A 10,000-nucleotide genomic window follows, 5' to 3' on the forward strand; every position below is an offset into this window, starting at 1 on the left:
GAGGAGGACTGGATGAAACAGTAAACAACATTTACACACAAGGACTCTTTGGTGTTTGTGTTTGATTACTTTTAGACATTGAGCATTTCGAGAAACCAGCATCTGGCACATTAAGGAAATTAATGCAATTGCAACCAATCAAACCTACAGACTGTTACTCATTTGTCCCCATGTATAGTAGGCCACAGACTGTGCAGGAAGTCTTTGTTTTATGAAGATGAAGAAAGCTAGTACCCTCTCGCTAAAGTGATGGTGGTTAGCATTATGCTAATTTAATTCATTCTTTTGATACTCCCGTATCACTCATCTCTCCCAATTTGTCATTACTGTAAACAGTTCCAATGTATCATTCAACTTTTATTCGTCATAAGGTGTGATTTTATTTCTATGTGCTGCCCCAATTCACATCCTTATGGAAATTTCTGTGAACTTTCACAACATTATTAGAGAATAGTAGATGTATTGTGTATCCTTCTGGTGAATGTGCTCTTCATGTCTACTGTACGTAAAGCTGTACTTTGAACGGGTTAGAATGAACACATTTCTTTTTGAACTAAGGGTTTAGCTGTAATGGGACCCACACTGCATTGCTGTTGATATGTCCCTGTATTTTATATGCTTCATTAGTTTACCAGTTAGGTCTACTCTTGGCACTTCTGCATGACATTTGCAGGGCATTTGTGGTAGACTGTTTCTCTGCTCTGGATCTGCCACAGTGAGTAAAATCTGGAAATGCACAGGTCTATTCCACTTTGCACTTCAAAGTCACACCAGGATTTCAAAAGCTGAATCTCAAATATTAATGAAAAAAATCTCACATAGACACCGCACGCGTTTGAAGAAACGAATCGTAGCTATATGGCAAGCTCAAGATGTCAGCCAATTCATTTGTGAGACCATAATATGCAGTTGTCTTTTTTTTCTTCTCTGAAAGTGATACGGAAGATCTGCTGTCGCACGGCTGCCCCCCCCCACCCCCTTCTCCTCAGAGCCTGAATATTAGCCTTGCATTTCTTAAAGGTTTGTCAGGGACAGAGGGGGTAGTTTCACTGGCAGCGGTGTCCCGTTGCACATCTCTCTGGCAGATAGATGATAAGAGCATCGGTTTAACAGTGGACATATGTTCCTCTGAAATGGATCAGCCGTAATACCATTAAACAAAATGTGATTACCGCCAGAGACTTTTCCCCACAATTACGCATCAGGTTACCAGTTGATGAGTTTGCCACTGATTTACAGAAAGCTCTTTTGCAGTGGCCAATATCAATCGTCTTTTCTTCCCCGTCTCACACTTTTGATTTCTCTGAGCTTTAGCTGTCCCTTCCCTTCCCCCAACCTCTCTGTTCATTTTTTTGTGATGAAAGGTCTTTCCTTCTCTCTCCCTTTCTCTCTCTCTCTCTCTCTCTCTCTCTCACTCTGTGAACATGTAGAATCTCCTCAAGGCAAAACTAGACATTTGAACCTTTCTCTATCTGCATATCTTCAGCACATGGCTGCTGTGTGGTGAGACCTGCAATATGAGATATATTTTCAGTCCTCTGCTACAAAAGCTCCCCAGCAGACATGACGGTTAAACGGAGCTCTTTCACTCCTGAGAACACGCTATACCCAATGTGTGCATGCATGGCTAGAGTGTTTACGACTAAATTGAATGGATGAAAAGGAAAACTTGTAAAGCAATACAGGCTGATATACACAAATGTGGGGGTTTTAGATAGCGTGGATTGTGTATTTCATTGACCTCTCATATAAGCAGGGGTCCCTCTACCTGACTGAAAAGTAATTGTTTCCATTTTCTCAAAAGGCCATAATTGCCTGAGGACCTGAGCCACAAATTACTTTTTTAATACGCATATTATTTGTCTTTTGATAGCTTTTATGGATGAACTTGTTTGCAGGAAAAACCCTGTCATGGGCGTCTGCTTTTTAAATAACAAAATTGCTCCTTGGCACTCCGTGTGTGTGTGTGTGTGTGTGTGTGTGTGTGTGTGTGTGTGTGTGTGCGCGCGCGTGTGCGTGCATGCGCGTGTGTGTGTGTCTGTGTCTGTGTGTCTGTTATGGTTCTTGTAGCCATCAACCTTGTTTTTTCAAACTATTTATTTTAAAGCTTCACCATCACAGTCATGCAATTATCAAAAGAGCAAAGCACTCGTTCAGAATATGCAGAAACTAAAAGCATCCCCCAGACAACACACAGTCATCAGCACTGCCAATACGGGCCACATGAAGAATGGCCTGGTCTGGAGTTCATTGCTTTTGTCACTTATGAAACATGAGCTTCTCTGTGACCAGCATATATGTCCCACAAAGACAATGATCAGCCATGCCTCAGCTTCAATCAATCCATTGGCAGTGAAATATGCTGACTTTCGGGAAATACATAGAAAAGAAAAATCCTTGTTCCTGACACGACATTATTTTCACAAGTCCATAAAAAATAATGACATTTGCAACGACAGAGCCGGAATACGTAATGGACAGTTAGACGCAAGTGACAACATGCATTACGTGTTGATTAGTTAGCTGAGTGCAGGGAATGGATCTAATCACTGCACATTAATAAACAGGAGGCTCAGCTCTCTCTTTTGTCTGGAAGGCCCATTTGTCTTCCGTTAGAGAGACAAGGATATTTGCCACATTATTGGAACCAATTGCAAATCCCGGTCATATAAGAGAACTCTCTGACACACTGTGGAAATATATCTCTTTGCTAAATACAGGTGTAGTTTTCACTCTAATTCGAGGAGCTACTGCTGTCATGTGAATTACAACCAGTCGAGACACATCCCACAAGAGCAAACAGACGAGGTTAAGCCAGCGGTCAGTTTCTGCTTGCTTGTCCAGAGGCAGTGGTCCGGTGAATTGTACGGACATCTTACAGTAGTTTGTGTTATTTAGAGGATTCAAAGACTCTTTGTCATTTTGGAGGGCTTTGATTCAGGGTCTTGAATAATACTTGAATGTGACTTCCCAGTCCTTTCATCTGTTGTCACAAGCTCTGATTGGGAGATTGAGCTCCAGTGATTTCAAAAGATGATTCACCTTTCCTTTCTTCCGGTACATGAAAGAGCCATTTCAATCATGTCCATGTGCTGCCATTGACCATTAATTCGATACAAATAATGCAGTAAGTTTGTGATGATGAAACCTGAACAGATAAGAATGAAATGGGAAAATTGGGCTAAAGAAATGTTCCCAAACAACAAACAGATGAATAAATGAGGATCTCTGTGTGTGTGTGTGTGTGTGTGTGTGTGTGTGTGTGTGTGTGTGTGTGTGTGTGTGTTTGTGTGTGCGAACTCGGCACATTCCCTGCTGATGCGTTAGTGCCTCTGGCTGTTCCCAGCCTTAGCTGCCAAAGATCAGATTGCCCTGGGCTTGCATCGTACCCCCACCCCCTCCCCACAAGCACACAGCACACACACACAAACTCATACCTACACACTCCAAATGGTGAGAACAAGGCAGGTACGAAGGGGGATTACACACACATTCAGAGAGTTAGAGGGTGTGTGAGTGTGTGTGTGTGTGTGTGTGTGTGTGTGTGTGTGTGTGTGTGTGTGTGTGTGTCTGTGTGTGAGTGTGTGTGTGAGTGTGTGTGTGTGTACGTGCATACGTGCATGTGTGTGTGTGTGTGTGTGTGTGTGTGTGTGTGCGAGTGTATGTGCGTACATACATGCGTGGCTGCGTGTGTGTGTGTGTGTGTGAGAAAGATAGAGAGACAGGGGGAGGAGTGAGAGAGATTTGAGGACGCACTACCTCAGGCATCAGGTGTGTGTGTGTGTGTGTGTGTGTGTGTGTGTGAGAAGCGAGAGGGACTCGGTGGATCACCTAGCCTGGTGTGGGAGTGCTAACGCTGCCTTCACACTCAATTCACACGCTCTGCTCCCTCCTTTATTGGCCAACGCGTCTCATGTTGCAAGGCAGTGCAGCAAGCTACTCCTCTGCAGGATTAAGATGGAAATTGTCCACTGCACTGTAAATACCTCCACATTCATCAAGAATACTGAAACCACTCATATTTTCTACATTATTTTTGCCAATTATACCAGTAGTGAATCTTTATACCAATGGATGCCCTGCAGTGCTTTCAAGATGCAGCACCTTATTGTGTGTTAGAAAGAGCCCAGTGATAATGACAGCACAGAGGTCAGCCAGTTCAATCATGTCACATATTGTGTGAAAACTAGCTCTACCATTAATACATGAAGGCTATTTCACCTTGCATTCATTTGTTGCAATCTCTTGCCAATCTTTTATTCATTTAACACCCAAGTTGGCCTACAGTTGATGTGTAACGCATTATTGGGTATCCATTGTTCAACAACCATTACTTTTTTTGATAAATATGTTAGATTAATTCCGGGGTAGGAGTTGTTGGTCAGCACTGACCAATAGTGACCTGACAAAGGCACATTGTGAGTCCTGGCAGAGAAAAGGCATCCCTGATGTTTGACCAGTAAACATAATAGATTCCACCGGTGGATTCCACTTGGACACTAATCTGTGTGCGCTGGCTAAACACTGGACACGAAGGACAAGCTTATCTCTCGAACCAAAATAGTGTGCGAGGAGAGCTGATCATTCAATCTCTCATTCCACATGTTTAAAAGAAACAAATTTACATTCTATTACGTTCAGCTTGAGTCTTGTTGGATTAGAGTTTGGAACACAAATGTTATTGGATTCTGGAACAAAAATCACCCAAATCCTTACACCTGCAAGGTGAGAATACCTGCCAACACACACAGACACACGCACAGACAGACAGACACACACACACACACACACACACCAACACCCATGGCGACACACACATGCCCAAACAGGCACACATACACTGACACCCATACCGACACCCCCACACTCACTTGCCCACACAGGCACACACACACACACACTGACATTGACACCGGCTGCCACCCCCCCCCCCCCCCCCCCCACACACACACACACACACACACACACACACACACTAATACATATAACACACACACACATACACACACACACACACACACACACACACACACACACACACACACACACACACACACACACACACACTATACGCACCTAGGCACAAAATAAGCCCTTTACTATTTGTGTGGCCCTGTGTGTGGTTTTCTGAGCTGAAATAACGGATTTGTGTTGCACAAAGGAGAGGGGCCTAAACCTGTCGGTACGTATTTATGCTGGACTAGTTGCGGCACGTCGACTTTTCAAATGTTACTCAACACCTCCGTCAGGTGTCCTCCCTTTTTCGTCATATTGTCTGGCTGGAGCACCAACATTTAAAAAAAAATAAATAAATAATAATAATGATAATAATAAATCCAATCCAACCAACGTCAGTCTCAGGTCTGCTCTCATGCTCACTCAAATCCCAGTTCCTCTGTAAAATCCAAACAACAACAGTAAGCCTGCTATCTGTGTTTTAACTGGCACGGGAGGCGACGGCGTTCCCTGGATGAGTGCCAAAGCTATTCATTCAGATGGAATTTTACAACACACCCATGTTATTTCACCTCTCATGTTTTGAGGTTGGAAGAACAAGGCGTTCAGACTCCTCATTGGTGGGAAAGAGAGAAAGAGAAAGAGAGAGAGAGAGAGAGAGAGAGAGAGAAAGAGAGAGAGAGAGAGCGAGAGAGAGGTTTCGTGCAGCTGCATACCTGCAAAGGTAGCGTTTACAGAATGGCAGACACGGGGATGCCGTAGAGTACTCACGTGGACACCTGCGTGCGGAGTTGTTTACTGTTGATACCCTGGCAGGTTGTTGTTGTTGCTACTGCCACTGTCAAGTAAAATGCATTTACAGTACACAACAGAAGCGAGCACGCACATGTGTAATACAACTTAAATGTCAAATGATTCAAACTTTCCTCAAGTAAAACCTCAAGTAAATAATTGCATTATTTATACGTTCACAAGGAGTGTATTCAGAATACATTATTTTGTTATTGTTATTGTACAGGTACAATGGAATTTGAAAATTCGACCTCTATGGACGACTGAGAACAACGGCGTCTATTTTGGGATGATAATGAGTGCCTTCCTTGAGGACCAAAACAACATTAATCAGAGCAGGTTGGAGTAAGACTCACTGCATGGATGGGTTACAAAAGACGTTTATCAATGTTGAACAAATAGGCTGTCTATCTGTATGTCTGCGTTATGGCTCCACAACTAAAATAGATATCAGAGGGACTGAAACTACTACTACTACTACTACTACTACTACAAATACAAGAATACAAAAGGATAGGATAGGTGACTAACTAGAAATCAAAACCCTGTTGCAGCAGTAAGCAGAGGGTATAGAACTACAGTACAACTACTCAGAGCCACAGTGGCCACCCTCGTAAAAACTGGCCACCCTCCTAAAATAAAATTGTCACACATGTGCTACTTGCCAAAACTAGGTATGGAAAACAGATGGGTAAGTGTTATAGACTTTCCACGTGGGCTATCAGTGGAAATCAGAGTTTCTGTGATAGCTCAGACAGTGTGAAGGACATTTCATAAAGTCATCCTGTATGGATGGCGTCCAAGAAAAAAAATCTTGCTTGCTCTTTTGGCACAAAGCTGCAAGATTAAACTTTGCTAAAGAACATGAAACGAAAGCCTGATAAATATTAGGAGCACATTCTCTGGTCAGATGAGACAAAGATAAATTTGTTCGGCTCAGATTTGTTCCGGCATGTTTGGCGTGAACCTGTAGGACGGTCAGAGCAAATGTGAAGCTCCGACTGCTGCAGTTCTGACTGCGAAGCTGGAAGTGGGAGTATAATGATATGGCATTGCATGAGTGCAGGTGTTGGGAAGATTACATTTATAGTTGGCACCTGTGGATTTATCAAGATGACTCTCAGGGGCAGATGTCCATAGGAAGTGTACTGTAAGTAGCACCTTTGTCAATCTGAAGAAAGTACATACTGTGCCCTGCCGCATAACATGGAATTTACTAAACATTCATATCAGTTAAACAGTGCCCATCACCATCCTCCAGCAATTTGCAGTGCCTGAACTGGGGTCCGTTTATCAAAGGCATACAGAAGCTGCTAATTAAGTTAGCAACTAGTTGGTTGCAATGCATTTTCCCATTGCCAACCAACTAAGTTGCTAACATATTAGCAGAGCAGAGCAGTGCTACTGGCCAAAACCAGGTATGGAAAACATACTAGCAACTGTTAGCAACTAATGTTTTGTGAAACGCACCCCTAGACAGTATCATTCAAGAGAAATGCTATTTGTACCCATAGTGTAAAAAGTCAACAATGCTATTTGTACCCACTTTGTACCCACTGATTCTATTGTTTCTGAACGTGTCTCCTATTGATGCATTTAATCGCACTCTGGAGTAGGCCTACACCTGCTTATAAAAGGAGGACATTGTACCACAAAATAGATGTGCACTGTTTCCATACAGTACATTTGCTTGAATACCTAATCACTTCTTCTTAACTCCGCTTCCCATGTTTTTGGGTGATGTTCTGTTTCCTCAGCATTCCCATTAATACATATGGAGTAAGAAAAGTGCAGCCAACTATATCTATAAATAAACTTTATTTCATGAAGTCATGTCCTAGTTGTACTAAATTTCAATGATAGGGTGCGGTGGAACAGCAGGAATGCCAGTGACTAACAGTCAGTCTACCCAGGTTTGTTTTCCACCATTCTTTGGATAAAAGCGTCTGCTAAATAAGCTAAATGAGCACACAATTTAGTCAAATAAGCATACAGCAGCTGGAAAACTAGTCTCTGAACAACGGCAGAAAACCTCTCCAAACGTTTCTAGTAAAACTGGCACCCTTCACGTCGAAGAGGATTGAGTCTCTCATAAAAAAACATACTGTAGGTGGACATAAGAGATATTTAAAATGAGTTTTTGTAAATAAAGGTGTATTGTGTAACTGTTTTGATACCTGTTTCTGATTTGTACTGTTACCTAAAGAAGACAGAAGATTTCACACTACTGCATTTGTGAAGTACCTAATGGCTAAAAATGCTTTTTCGATCAAAATACTTATTTTTTCTGAATTGATTTCCTTCCTTCCTTCCTTTCTTCCTCCCTTCATACACTTCTTATATATTTTCCTGCCTTTCTATCTACAAGTGATCATACATGTGCACACAGGCAGGTTGGCAAACATGCACACAGATACGCATGAATTAAAGAACATGAAGGCTTTGAGTAGATGTAGATGGATATACACACACACACACACACACACACACACACACACACACACACACACACACACACACACACACACGGGTTTGAGTAGATGTAGATGGATATACACACACACACACACACACACGCGCGCGCACACACACACACACACACGGGTTTGAGTAGATGTAGATGGATATCACAGACAACTCTGTGTGTAAGTGCCAGACAGCATATATCTCACAGATCAGATACCTGTGCACCGTGTCCTAATTTAATCCCCGTTGCCATGGTAACTGAACATACAATCAAAAAATATGCACTGCCGAGAGAGTACAGCTTATTCCTTCCAGGGTCTGAAATAATCAAATTAAAACTTGCATGTTGTGATAACTTCATATAGATTAACCTGCATTTCAATTAAAATCCATTTAATTTTCTGCACAGCTCAATGCCTGAATGACACAGTGGTCCAATTCAATTTGATTAATTATGTGTGTATGGACTGCACATCAATGGCTCACAATGGCAACAGTGGAAATTGTTATTGAGGAAAACAACTTTGATTAAATGATGACTTTGGGCAGTAGTTGCACAGCACCTGAAAACAGGTACTGATTGATGTCTTCACTGTCCTCTGTGCCACGTGTTGGTGTGGGATTGAACAAATCCTTGCCTCGGATCTGGCCAAGATGAACTTGTCTCAATGACTCACATGTACTAGCCATGGCTAGCGTCTACCACCTCTCAAACGAGACGTGGTCTGGCAACCAGACGTTCATTTTCTCGTGGTGCCCAGATCCGTTCATTGGGCACCACGGATGTCTATCAAATGCGTCTGTGCATAGCTCATCATCATCTTGCTTTCCCCCCTGTTCTGTGATTGGTCTCCTATCTCAGGCAAAAACTAGGGCTGCCTTAGCAGCGTGAATGAAATCACCACGCAAGGCAGGATGGGAACACCCAGGCTACACATGTACTGCAGTAATGGGCATATTATTGTCATTGCAAAAATGTGGCAAACCCTGGTGTCGTAAACGTCTGGCGTGGAATCTCTCACAGTGTATCTCTCTCTCTCTCTCCCCCTCCCTCCCTCCTTTCGCAATTTTTCAACAATGGAGGAACGCTTCATCTTGCTAAAGGAATGGCATTTAATTGTAACTTCAAGATTCATATTGAGTAATATTCTAGGCTGTCACAATATCCGCAGAGTAACGCCTAATATTTAAAATCTCTGACAGAAAATATCTACGTCATAGGCCACTCAAAAGTTTGGCTCAAAGCCACGATTACTGTAACTATTTCAAGTACAGACACAGTCAAGGACATGGTTGATTAAACGTTAAAGACAGATCCTTTCAGACTGCAACATAAGTGCTATGGGTGAGATGAGAGGAGCGCATTTCTTCATCTATAGGTCATTTCTTCATCTCTTTTTGTCTGTGTTGATGAATCAGTGTGGTATCATTGCTATACAGTATCAGGTGAAAAGGTGAAGCAAGTCTCTCATCTTTCTTTGACTCTCGTTCTCCCTCTTTGTTCTCCACTGATTAGCTATGTACGTAGCTATGTAACGTATGTATGTGTGCATGCGTGTCGGTGTGTGTGTGTTTGCGTGCGTGTGTTTGCGTGAGTGTATGGTTTCCATAGAAGGCTCAGGGCTCAATGCCTGACCCACATATCTCCGTGATGCACTGATAACGGAGGCTCCTCAGCTGTTGCCTGTAAACCCTGCCGCCCAGCACGGCCAAGCAGATGCTCTGCCCCCCCGCCTCCCCCGGCCCCCCCCCCCCCCCCCCCCCCCCCCCCCGTCCCCGTCCCCGT

The sequence above is a fragment of the Sardina pilchardus genome, chromosome 19 (genome assembly GCF_963854185.1).
Source record: "Sardina pilchardus chromosome 19, fSarPil1.1, whole genome shotgun sequence".
Classification (NCBI taxonomy): domain Eukaryota; kingdom Metazoa; phylum Chordata; class Actinopteri; order Clupeiformes; family Clupeidae; genus Sardina; species Sardina pilchardus.